The sequence below is a fragment of the Apteryx mantelli genome, chromosome 24 (genome assembly GCF_036417845.1).
Source record: "Apteryx mantelli isolate bAptMan1 chromosome 24, bAptMan1.hap1, whole genome shotgun sequence".
In the NCBI taxonomy this organism is placed as follows: Eukaryota; Metazoa; Chordata; class Aves; order Apterygiformes; family Apterygidae; genus Apteryx; species Apteryx mantelli.
The window spans coordinates 3,515,310-3,525,741 of NC_090001.1; positions in this window are offsets into that span (position 1 = coordinate 3,515,310).

Here is a 10,432-nt window from a genome sequence, read left to right on the forward strand (position 1 = left end):
GGAAATGCCAAATGCTTCAGGCTGGAAGGGAGCTCAGGTTGTCTCTAGCCCTACCTCCTTCTCACAGCAGGCTAAACTATCAGCTCCAACCAGCTTGCTGAGGCCTTCAGTCATTTAGGCCTTGAAAACCTCTGAGGCTGGAGATGGCACAAACCCTCTGGGCAACCTGCCCCAGTGCTTCACTGTTTGCATGGGTAAAACGTTGGCCCTTATCCCCAGCCTGAACCTCTCTTCTTTCAGCTCATGCCCACTGGGCCTCATCCTCCCATGGTGCACAACGGTGAAGAGCCTGGCTCCATCTTCTTGATGACCTCCTGGTAGGGATGGGCAGGCTGTTATTAGATTTGCCCAAAGCCTCCTCTTCTCCACGCTGAACCAACCCAGCTCCCTCAGCCTCCCACAGTGACAAAGCTGACCTTACAAATGTGTGCCTAGGATGTTGAAGGCCCTCCCAATGCTTCTGGATTTTTCTTGATCTGCAAAGGACCTTGGGCCTGTTAGAGTGCAATCACCCTCATGCCATGACTTTCTGCATGCATCACACTCATTGGGCATCGTGTTGTAGAGAACTGGTGTTGTAGACGGTGAGGAGGGCCCATTCTGGACAAGCAGTCCTTCATCATTAAGTCTTGATTCATTCTCTCATTCTCCTGCCATGAATCCCTGTAAAAGCCTGGTTCACTATGGGTGGCAACCTTGAGTTGGGAAGCTGCTCTGAGTCGCTACAAAAGGCTTCCCTTCTCCACGCTGAACAAACTCGTTCCCTCAGCTTCTCCTCACAGGACAAGTGCTCCAGCCCCTGATCACCTTGGGGGCCTGCAACTGAAATTACTCAGAGTGATCTGTAGTGCTCTTCTAGAGGGCCCCCAATGGATGCAGTATGTGACATGCCTGAACTCAGGCCTTTCTTCAAAGATGGAGCCAAAAATACACCCAAGGAACTGCACCACAAAAGGGCCTCTGCTCTGCTTGTGAACTCTGTGGGCTCCATAGGACGAACTCAGAGTGCCGGAGACATCTCTTAGGGAGCAAGGGCTGGGTCCAGGGCTCACCTCTTGGTGACCAGTGCCAGTGGAGACGGGGAATGGTCTCTGAATTGCCTGCTCAGGGCTGTGCCACAGGTGACTGCGATGAGAGATGCCCATGCTTCTGGAGGGGAATCTTAGGTACCAGGAGAGCTCAGGGGATCTCCAGGGACATCATGTGCCTTGGGGTGGGCAGTGAGTGGAGCCTCACAAAATGAGGGACAGTCCATGGTGGAGTAAGCAGAAGGTAAAGCACTAAACCCAGGTATGGATAGGGAAAGGAGGGCTCTGCAATCCCAGAGAGGCAGTGGGGACCCAGGAGGCCCAGGGAAAGGGCACTGGAGAGTGATTCCTGCACCCTCACTGAAACACCACAGGCTGGAGCTAGTGCACGCCCAAACACATCTCCTGCCATTGCAAACGCCCTGGGCTCACTCTGAGCACAGGCCATGAGCTCCGATGGGTGGCAGCAGTATCAGTGGCGGTGAGCCCTGTCCATCTGGTTTTGCTTCCCACCCTGACCAGCATGGCCAGCGCAGAGTCAGGAGTCACCCTGTGGCCTCCGGGCCCCACAGCCCACTCGCTCTGCAGAGCAGCACCACTAGCACAGGGTCTTGCAGGGAGCACAGGGGAGGATGCAGGAAAGGCCACCCAGACCAGCACGGAAACATTCCTCTGGGGAAAGGTTCTCTGGGGAGCAGGGACATCCCAGGAAAAGAGGAGAGCAGCATTCACAGAGAGAAAATGAGAACAAGAAAGAGGTTTCTCTGTGCACGAGCTTGGGGCAGGCAGCTCTGTCCCCGGGGCAGCAGGAGCTGCCAGAGGAGCTGCAGAGCCAGAGCTCTCATGCTGTGCTGGGCAGCAGGGTGGGCATGGAGGGTCTGCAGGCAGAGAGGGAGGAGGATCTGCTGGACACAAGAGCAGGGGAGACAGAGAGTGACCGGCCTCATTGTGGGGCCTCCTCCCCTTTGCTGGAGAGCTGCTCCCTTTGTCCTGGGGCCTGGCCTGACTTACGCTGTGGACATGCCTGTGCCTGGCCCTGCACCTCTCGGGTGCTGACCTGACCATGTCCCCGTCCTGCTGACCTGACTCCCCATCTCTGCCTCAGACCTGCCCCCTCACTACAGGCAAGAAAGCCTTGGCAAGGGAAGCTGGGATCTGAGCAGATCCCAGAGAAGGTTGTAGGTACAATGGTGACCGCATATCCCCACAGCCACTCTTGCCTGAAAGCCAATTCAAAGGTGTAATGAGGGCTTCAGATTTCAGCCCCTACCCACAAAACACTGCCCACAGATGAACAGCTGAATGAAAAAGTGAGGGCAGCCACTTGGGGTCTGATTTGATGATGCATAGTTCCGAGAGCAAGTGCTTCTGTATCCCAGCTCAAGTGTTTAAGCACCGTTTGCATCTGGGTTCCTGCTACAAAGAGGATGTTGTTGGGAGCAGCAAGTGCCCTTGTCCTGTCCCACTCTCCCTTGTCTCCTCTGCATCTGAGCTGGCGTCTTGTTGCATGGCTGGGGCTGGATCCCCGATATGGGGAGAGGTGGGGATGGCCAGGGAGCTGCTGCCTGCAGAGCTGGTCCCCAAACTGCCAGGAGAGGGGCCAGGGGCTGGGACTGAGGGGGCAGTAGGTCGAGCAGGGGCAGAGGTGGGCAGGAATGCGGCAGGGGCCTCATGGAGGGGGCGCAGCTGGTGCTGCTGCAGCGCAGTGGCTGTCACCTTTGCCTCCCTCCCAAAAGTTCCCGCATGGCCCCCAGGAAGGAGCAGGCTGTTCTCCCATTCCTGTGCTGCCCTCCCAGCAGGATGGGACACACAAGGAGATACTTGGCCTGCCCTGTGCTCATGGCCAGCTCCCCGGGGCTGGCACAGCTTGGCCTGAGGCACCTCCAGCTCCTCAGCCTCTGCTCCAGCATGGCTGGCACAGGGATGAGAGCTCCTCGGGCAGCGCACAGTGAGCCCGGCTGGGGCAGCATGAGGGGTAAGATGGTGAGAAAGGGGGGTAAGAGGGGTAAGAAAACTCCCTCATGCATCCCGAGAGGCTCCATCTGCCTCTTCCACACTGCCCTGTGCTCCCCTCCCTTTGGACAAAGTGGAGTTCAGCATTGCCTGGGGACTCTCCTCCCCATGGGGAGCAGAGGGAGGGCCTTCACCAGCCCCACACTGCCTTTTCCACCCCCAGCCTTTGCACTTGCATGTGCCCACTTGCCTTCACCACTGGAAGCCCATGAAAACCCCAGCGCTCCTGCCCTCGAGCTGGTATCCAGCCTGAACCTGGAGCCTGGCTGCCCACAAAGGCATCACCTGTCCAGTGTACTGCCAGGGTGACTTGGGAGAGGGCAGATCCCCTCTGCCTCATTGGGGCTCAGCATGAGGCCGGGACTGGGCTCAGCTTTTCCCTGGGGATCTCCTTGAAGAGCTACGATGGGTAATATTCCACCTCTGCCCTAGCAGCACCACCAACACTCAAGGTGCCAGGATGGAAGTGCACAGAGGGTGGAAGGGGGACAGGCTGCCCAGGAGGACCATTGAGACCTTGTCCGTGCACACAGGGATGGAGTGAGGAAAGCCAGAACTCAGCTGGAGATGGAACCAGAGACCTTGTGCATGGAAAGGGCTGGAGTATTATACAAAGATTATGAAATGATCCCCCAGCGTCTGCGGGATCCAAGCACCCGGCCCCTGCCCAGTCTGGGCTGGGCCCCCCATGGCTGTTAGCAGACAGCCGTGCTCCCAGATCTGCTGGGGTCTGGTGCAGAAGAGTGACCATGCAAGGCTGGCCTCTTCCCCTCCATTGGGATATGGAGACCTGCAGGAGGACGGAGCTGGCCATGCACCACCCCACAGCTGGGGTGAGCAGCCAGCAGTGGATAGGGGCCATGTGAGGGGCTGGTCCAGGATGATGGCCCTGGGGCAGCTTCCCCAGTGTGTCCATGAAACAGGGAACAACCCGGGCTCTTCTCTTCTGCACCCTCCATGTCCTGGTGCCTCTCCCAGGAGACCTCCATTTGCCTGCAAGCACACTGGTGGGTGCTCCCACACTGCTGTTCACACACAGGAGCTGCCTGCTGGTGTTTTGCCTCTCCCAGGCCCTTTCCAGTCCATCTCAGCAAATCCCCAGCTCTCCCCACCTTCCCTGCCCTCTCCCCAGACCACCCAGCAGAGCAGCCCAGGCTGAGGGTGGCCCCACAGCAGTGCCCACCGCAGGTGGCTGCAGAGCTCTGGGCACTTGCACCACAGCCCCAGCCCCTGTCCAGGACAGCCCCAGAGTCCTGGTCCCTGGGCTGCTCAGGCAGATCCTGCTGCCCCAGCAACAGAAACGCCTGCCCCAAGGCAGTGCACACAGGAAAGGGTGTCTCTTTGTGTTCCTCCCCTCCACACACATGCCCTGGATGTTCCTGCTCTCCAGAGAGCCTTTCCCCGGGTGAGTATCTCCATGCTGGTCTGGCCGGTCATTCCTGCACCCCTCCCCTGTGCTCCCCACAGGGCTCCAGGCTGGTGGTGCTGCTCTGCAAAGCGAACGGGCTGTGGGGCCACAGGGTGACTCTGCACTGGCTGTGCTGCTCAGGGCAGACCCAGCTGGACCAGCACCATTGCGCCTGACCACCCCCTCCCAGGGTCTGTGGCTGTGGACGATGCTGGAAGCAAACACAGGGTATTTCAAATGGCTCAGGAGGTGTTCACGTGTGTCATTTGGCAGAATGAACGTGGGCTTTTTTTCTTTTTAGATGACATGAACCAATCTTGAGGCTCCCTTCCCTGTGCCTGCTGGGTCCCCACTGCTTCTCCTGAGATTTCTGAGCTCTCATTCAGTGCATTCTTCGGTTTAGCCCTTTACCTTTGGGCGACTCCACTTGGTTTTGGGAGTCTCCACTCACTTACAGCTGACTCCAGCCCTCCTGCCCAAACACATCACCCTATGAGCTCATGCCCCTTAGCCCATGGAAAACCTAAGCACAGCAAAGGGCCTTTTTGGGTGCAATTCCCTGAGCGCATTCTTGGCTCCAGCTTGCGAAGAAGAGCCCAACCTTCAGGCACTGTCCTCAGGAAATCCCCTTTTATTACAGACATCCTGACTGGGAGGCCAGCCCGGACACAGTGCTATGCAGATTTACGGAAGGCTTCTGGCCAGTCAGATGGGCTTTGTGCTGCTGGAGAAGTCGGATGAATTCAACCGTTTACAAACAGAATCATCACAGATAGAATGCCCAAAGCACAAGAGTTGCCCAGGTAAATTGGAAATCGCTTGTGAGGAGAGATGGGCAGCTCATTGCTGCTGAAGTAGTAGCAGTTGAACCAGTTTCTTCAGTGCATCCTGGAGCTCCTTGTTCCTCATGCTGTAGATGAGAGGGTTCACTGCTGGAGGCACCACTGCGTACAGAACAGCCACCACCAGATCCAGAATTGGGGAGGAGAGGGAGGCGGGCTTCAGGTAGGCAAACATTGCAGTGCTGATAAGCAGGGAGACCACGGCCAGGTGAGGGAGGCACATGGAGAAGGCTTTGTGCCAGCCCTGCTCAGAGGGGATCCTCAGCACAACTGTGAAGATCTGCACGTAGGACAGCACAATGAAAATGAAACACCCAAAGGCTAAACAGGCACTAACCACAACAAGCCCAAGTTCCCTGAGGTAGGTGTCTGAGCAGGAGAGCTTGAGGATCTGGGGGATTTCACAGAAGAACTGCTCCACGACATTGCCTTGGCACAGTGGTATGGAAAATGTGTTAGCAGTGTGCAGGAGACCATAGATGAAACCAGTGCTCCAGGCAGCTGCTGCCATTTTGACACAAGCTGTGCTGCTCATGATGGTCCCGTAGTGCAGGGGTCTGCAGATGGCAACAAAGCGGTCATAGGCCATGACAGTGAGAACAGAAAACTCAGTTGCTAAGAGAAAGTAAAAATGAAAAACCTGTGCAGCACATTCCCAGTAGGAAATGGCCCTGGTGCTGCTCAGGGAATTGGCCATGGATTTGGGGACAGTGGTGGAGATGGTGCCAACGTCGAGGAGGGAGAGGTTGAGGAGGAAGAAGTACATGGGGGTGTGGAGGCGGTGGTCGCAGGCTACGGCTGTGATGATGAGGCCATTGCCCAGGAGGGCAGCCAGGTAGATGCCCAGGAAGAGCCAGAAGTGCAAGAGCTGCAGCTGCCGCGTATCTGCAAATGCCAGGAGGAGGAACTCTTTGAAGGAGCTGCTGTTGGACATTTGCTGACGCTGGGCATGGGGGCCTGTCCAAGGAGGAAAAGACAGGGACAAATTAGAGCAGTCTTCTGGGAGACAAACCCTTTGCCTTCCTCACAGAACCTCCCACTTTTCCTCTCTCCTTTGCCTTCGTTCAGCTCCCTGGCTCGAGCTCATCTTTGTGCTGCCTGAGTGTGCCATGCAGAGCAGGGGCCTCTGCTAACGATTTCCAGAGGAGTCAGTGCTGCTCTGCTGGGGGGTGTAAATGGAGGAAGGTGACAACCATTTCCAGTTCTTTGGTGGGGATAGGAGGGTGTTGGGCTCCATGAGCTGAGCTAAGGACACTCAGGCCGGTGACGCAGTGAGAATATTCTCTGTTTAGCAGAAGGAGAGAGGAATATAGCACTTGGACCAACCAATAAACCCCTACAATGGAAGAAAGCTCAGGGGAGATGGGCAAGGCTGATGTGCCCGTGAAGCTCAGGGGATAAGGTAGGGTGTCACTGACCACAGCTGCTGCACAGAAAGATGACTTTATCTCAACGCAAAAGGGACCATGACTGGAAGGTAACCTTGGTTTTAGATAAACAGCTATGTCAGTTGAGTGGCTCAAGTGACTGCAGCCCAACTGAGTGGATCAGCTGGTGTCAATGTTTATCCCCGAGTCCATCAAAAGAGTGTGAATGTCTCCCTGAGTTAGCCAGACCACCATGGGGGGGGAGTGTATTCATGGCTCAGCCCAACATGGAATATAAAAACTGAAAAACTAACAAAAGAACCTGGCAGAGAGCAATGTGACTGACCTGGTTTCATCACATGTCTTCCTTCCCGGCAACTGGGGATGCCCAGCATTGTGATGGTGAGCACAGGATAGAGACCAGTAATGGGTAATAACACTGGTATTGTGATTGAACTGATACTGCAATTGCTCTATTTTGCTAAGTGTAACTCACACTTGCATTGTGATTTCAGCATATTGCTGTGTCACTCTGCTCAATCAAAAATCCTGTGTAACGTCCAATATCTTCAAAGAAGTAAATCTTGATATTAAACATTACACCGTCCATGTGTGGAATAGCTAAAAGAACCTGGTGAGGGAGAATCGGACTCTGACAAGCTCTCCTGCCAGCTGTCTTGGAAAGGGAAGATCCTTGTGAGGCATTCACCTCCCCCAGCCTTGCCCTCCTGAACACAGGTGTTTGTATCTGAAGCAGCCACAACAGCTCCCATTCTAGCAAGGCAGGCAAAACTCTCACGTGAAGACAGCGGGTGCCCGACCCTTTCTGGATGTCTCCGTTCCAGTGCGATAGACCCTCTCCTCACACCAATATACCATCTGCTCATCAGCAGAGACACAGGGGACTGACTCAGAGGAAGGTGTCTGCGTCACAGGGACTGACCATGACTTGCCCAAATCCTTCCTCCCATGGCGATTGTCTTTGCAGTTCCCTCTCATTCCCTGCCCATCTCGCTGCCTGGAGCTCTCCCTGCTGGCAGCTCCTTCTCTATCCCAATGTCTTTTCCCTGACGGTGCTCGCAGACCCCATCCCACCCTCTGCATGCTCAGTTCTTCCTGACAGAAACCTACCGGGACAGGGCGCTGGGCAGAGGCATTGCTGTGCTCAAAGGTCCTGAGGAGCAGGTTAGAAAATCCCTGACAAGGCCACAAAAGTGATGCTGGTGCTGTCTGTAGGCTGAGGAGGGGTTGAAGGGGTTTGCTGAGCTTCATGACAGACCTAATGATCTCTGAGAGGGGGGCTTTGAGAGTCTCAGTTCCTTCCCAAAGCACAAAACTCTTTCCCCTTTCCCCCTCCCCAAATTAGGGAACTCAAAGCACACAGCCTAGAAGGAAAGCTCCTTCCCTTTCAAGTATACCCTGCCTTGACCTTCCTTTTGAAAAGTGCCCTCCAGAAATGTCCTCAGGGTGAGCTGGAGCTGCGAGCAGCCCTGACCCACGCACCACCCTCTCCACAGCACACTCAGTCTGCCCTGACGGGCTCTCTCCACCCACCCAGAGCTTTTCCCGCAGCACTGTGGCGAGTTTGCTGGGCAGGCTGAGTGCTGACAATCACAGGCAGCAGACTCACTGCCCAGGACACACAGCACCCTGGGGTGCAGGAACACTGCTCCGAATGACAGCCCTGGCTAGACCGGTGGCACACCCTGGCTTCACACCCATGCAGCTCTCCCTGGCAGAAGGCAGCAGGACACCCTGTCCCTGGGATGGTGGGGCAGGGAATCCCCTCCTGCACTCTGGAGAAGCCAGGAGAGCAGTCCGTAAGAAAACTCTCCGTGATGGGCTGGGTTTAGAAGACCCCTGCAGCAACAGCAGTAGCATTGCCCTGCAGCCAGAGGCTTACCGTGCAAAGGGCTGTGAAGATTCCTCCCACAAGGAGCTCTCCTCTGGCCTCCCACTCCACACTCCCTTTCACTTCTCTCTCTCTCTAGTCTCATCGCATGTCAGCAAGAGCAGGCAGTGCCCAGAGCCCTGCTGCTCCTGCAAAGAGTTGTCTCCCAGCAGTGCTGCCACGTTGCCAGGAGCTCTCTCTGTCCCAGGAGCCTGCCTCTGCTCAGCAACAGTTGTCCAGCTGAAGGCATGAATTTCTCTCTCCCTTGTGCTTCCTCCTCCTGGGACACGGTCACTGAAGTTGCCTGAAATAATCACCTATGGGCCTTTTGTAAAGAATGGAGAGAGACCCATTCCAGCATTGCAATTTGTCTCATCAGAGGATGGTCATCTAGGACACATGGAAATGTCCCACTCTGGAAGACCCTATTCCCATCTCTTAACTAGGCAGGACACCTAGGAAAGGGGCAAGAAGGGATTTCAGTTATCCATGGCTCAGGTATTGATTCAGACGCGTCAATCTGTGCTTCTCATGCTGGTTTAGAAGCCCCTGGGATGGAGTGGGATTCAGAGCCCTTCTGTGCACTCCACAAACACACAGGAGGTGCGATTCCCCTTTCACAACCTGGAGTGTGCACAACAAAGATGCTGGCATGCGAGCTCCCTCTCTAAGCTCCCATGAGAATCACTGGAGAGGGAGGGGAGTAGCCAGCTGCCCACACACAAACACATGGTGACATCTGAAGCGAGAGACGTGGTCCAAGGCATATGCCAGTGTCTGCTGGCTCTGATGGAGCAACCGTGAGACCCACATCCTTCTAGAGCATGAGGTGGTGGCCAGGTGGAGAATCTCCTTGGCCATCTGAAATGACACGAGAGGCCTAATACTGCCAGAGCTCCACACATTCGGAGGCTGAGGCACAAGCAGATCCCTACACTGCAAGCAGTTCATGTCATTCAGTGCAGGCACTAGATTCCGTGATGCCTGGGGTGTCAAGCACAACCATATGTCTCCAGCAGATACCACGTGGGACCTGCCTGTGTCCAAACAACTGAATCCCACTTCTGTCTTCAGGTGAAGTCCATGCCCTCGACATCCAAGTGTGCAGCAGAGAGCTGCACATCACACCAAGGGCTCTACTCATGACGCTGCATGCTTAACACCTTCTAGCTCTCCTCTCCCTGAGCCTCTTCCCACTCCCACATCATATGAACTGGGACTGTGCTAATGATGCCTACAGCATGGCTGCATGGCAGGCTGTGCAGGCCCAAGAACTTTCTCAGGGGCACCTTCTCCTTCTTGGACATCGATTTACCTCCATCAAAGGCCCCAAGGTGCTGCAGAGGCAGCTCAGGCAGCAAACCCCTCTCCTGACATTCCTGCACAGCACAGCTCTGTTTCTCCCTGGCCTTGCGCACTGTAGGCCTTGCTCTCTTAGCGGGAACCTCCTTTCACCATTACATATGTTTCACCAGACTGCAGTGCTCTGATGGCATGCTACAAGCTCTTCAGCAGTGACTCTTAGGGCAGATGATGGGGGGGATGCCCTCTGTGTAAAGGGTCACCTGGGATTTGTGGAGCTCTTCCAAGGGAAGGACAAGGTGCTGGATGGGAAAAGGTGAGTGAGCATCGGAGGAAGGGTGACCTTGCGATGGGAGTTACAGTTCACCCGATCAGGGCGAGGAAGTGGACGCAGGCTCCTTTAAGCAAGCTGAGGAAGTCTGTGGCACACAGGGCCTGCTGCTTATGGAGGGACTTTAATCCCCCTGGCATGCAGTGGAAGAGCAAAGCGCAGGGTGAAAGCAGTCCAGGAGGTTTCTGCAGGGTGTCAGGGACACCTTCTTAGCACAGCTGCCAGATGGGCTAAGAAGGGCGACGCTCTC